The sequence below is a fragment of the Bison bison genome, unplaced genomic scaffold, assembly GCF_000754665.1.
Source record: "Bison bison bison isolate TAMUID 2011002044 unplaced genomic scaffold, Bison_UMD1.0 scf7180017864260, whole genome shotgun sequence".
Classification (NCBI taxonomy): domain Eukaryota; kingdom Metazoa; phylum Chordata; class Mammalia; order Artiodactyla; family Bovidae; genus Bison; species Bison bison.
The window spans coordinates 565,165-567,893 of record NW_011494832.1 but is presented as its reverse complement, the minus strand read 5'-3'; the positions used below and the strand labels follow the sequence as shown (position 1 = coordinate 567,893).

Genomic DNA, 2,729 nt, shown 5'->3' with positions numbered 1-2,729 from the left:
TGAGTCAACTCTTCACATGAGGTAGCCAAAATACTGGAGTTTCAGCTTTAGCATCAGTCCTTCCAAAGAACACCCAGGACTGATCTCCTTTAGAATGGACTGGTTGGATCTCCTTGCAGTCCAGGGGACTCTCAAGAGTCTTCTCCAACACCACAGTTCAAAAGCATCAATTCTTCGGTGCTCAGCTTTCTTCACAGTCCAACTCTCACATCCATACATGAGCACTGGAAAAACCATAGCCTTGACTAGACGGACCTTTGTTGGCAAAGTAAATGTCTCTGCTTTTGAATATGCTATCTAGGTTGGTCATAACTTTCCTTCCAAGGAGTAAGCGTCTTTTAATTTCATGTCTGCAATCACCATGTATAACACCTCTCAATTAGGTATTTGGAAATCAATCAATCATATAAATGTCCAACTTGAATATTTATATACTTGGGTAAATTTGAACATGGCAGATTTTGAGAGCAAATGCATAAGTTTAAAAACATCCTGAGAATAAACTTTTTTCCCAATTAATCAAGTCAAGCCACATGGGGATAGAATAGTCATTTCCCATTAATTGGTCAAAAAATATTACCTGATTTTCATTGGCAAAGGGAATTAAAAAAGGAACAAGGTTTCTGCAACTCCAAGTTCCAATCCATGTTACAAGATTTTTGTAGGAAGGAATTTATAAACTTTACAAATTAGAATTAGAGTCTCCACAGATTCAACCCAAAGTTCAGAGCTTTTAGTAAATTACTTATTGGCAAGAGAAAGCTCTTTTCCAGCAAGCTAAATGGAACTTTATAAACTGTCTTGCTTGTGAGTATTTTTCATAAGCTATAATCACTTGTGTGTTCAGTTTGTTAGTAGTAATAGCACTGTGCATGGTCTCTATTGCTGCAGAAGGAAATAGGTAGATTTGGCTTCTCTTTCCATAAGCAAGCAACTCAGGATTGGGGAGGTAAAAGGTCTTACTTTTTAAAAGATTTTACCTCCCCAGTCATGAGTTGCTTGCTTATGGAAGGGAGAAGGGGATGACAGACAATGAGACGGTTTGATGGCATCACTGACTCAATGGCCATGAGTTTGAGCAAACTCTGGGAGATGGTGAAGAACAGGGAAAACGGGCTTGCTGCAGTCCATGGGGTCACAAAGAGTCAGACATGACTGAGCGACTGAACAACAAAAGATCTTAGATATTTGGGAAACCCTTACTATTTTTGACACTTTACTATTGTTGCTAAAATATGTAAAAAAATAATAGTTCTAGTTATTCCTGGTTGTTTCAACGATTGGTATTCAGAATTACCAAAGAATTGATGCTTTTGTACTGTGGTGTTGGAGAAGACTCTTGAAAGTCCCTTGGACTGCAAGGAGATAAATCAGTCAATCCTAAAGGAAATCAGTCCTGAATATTCATTGGAAGGACTGATGTTGAAGCTAAAGCTTCAATACTTTGGCCACCTGATGTGAAGAACTGACTCACTGGGAAATACCCTGATGCTGGGCAAGATTGAAGGCAGGAGGAGAAGGGGATGACAGAGGTTGAGATGGTTGGATAGCATCACCGACTCAAGGACATGAGTTTGAGCAACCTCCGGGAGATGGTGATGTATAGGGAAGCCTGGCATGCTGCATTCCATGGGGTTACAAAGAGTCGGACATGACTGAGCAACTGAACTGAACTGATTCAGAATTACCAGTTCTTTCCTCAATGTTTGTTTTAATTACTAGAAAAAGAAATTTATACTATAGAAAAACTGTTGGTTATAGATACCTTGAAATCATGATCTATTAAATGTAGTACAGGCACAAAAAGATGAAGAGATTAAAGTTGACAAAATTGTGAATCCTTTAATAATGAAGATTAGAGGAAAAAGAGAAGCCTCTAACACAAAGATTCACCAGTTCAATGAGAAAGATTTTAAGCAGTTTGATGAGAAATTGGGATATGATGATACTGGAAATACAGCAAAAGAAATGGAAGGAAAAATCTCCAGAGGAAGTCATTGAATACTCAACTGTCTTTTGTGAAAGATGCAGTAAAGAAACAGACAAGATTATGGCTCAGATCAAAGGGGAGAGGCAAGAATTCAGAGGGTTTGTATCAAAGAAAGATACAAAGTCTTGACACAAAGACTGGATGGTACAAAGTACCTTTTCAGCAGGTGGGAACATCATATATACTAAGGAAGGAGAAAACTATAGTAGAGAAGAGAGTTTGTTTCCTTGATTTGTGTGCTTGGATTCAACACGGAAAATGTATATGATGAATTCAGACAGTGTATTCACAATATTCCTCAGTTCAGATTTGACTGGTTTCTTAAGTCCAGAATTGCAGTGGAACGCCAGAGGTATAACACCTTAACTACCTTGATTGAAAGAAAAAAGACAACTAGAAGACTAGAGACGGAGAAGACAATGGCACTCCACTCCAGTACTCTTGCCTAGAAAATCCCATGGACAGAGAAGCCTGGTGGGCTGCAGTCCATGGGGTCACTAAAGAGTCAGACACAACTGAGCAACTTCACTTTCACTTTTCACTTTCATGCATTGGAGAAGGAGATGGCAACCCACTCCAGTGTTCTTGCCTGGAGAATCCCAGGGACGGGGGAACCTGGTGGGCTGCCGTCTATGGGGTCGCACAGAGTCGGACACGACTGAAGCGACGCAGCAGCAGCAGCAGCAGCAGCAGCAGCAGCAGACTAGAGATGGCAAAAAAAAAAAAAAAAAAAGGGGAG

At 39.9% G+C, this 2,729-nt stretch overlaps 1 protein-coding gene across 1 annotated transcript in view; it reads left to right on the top strand.

Annotated features, from left to right (window-relative positions):
- The window catches only part of FAM185A (family with sequence similarity 185, member A), a 78,170-nt gene that overhangs the window by 72,565 nt on the left and 2,876 nt on the right, over positions 1-2,729 (top strand). The window lies entirely within an intron of this gene.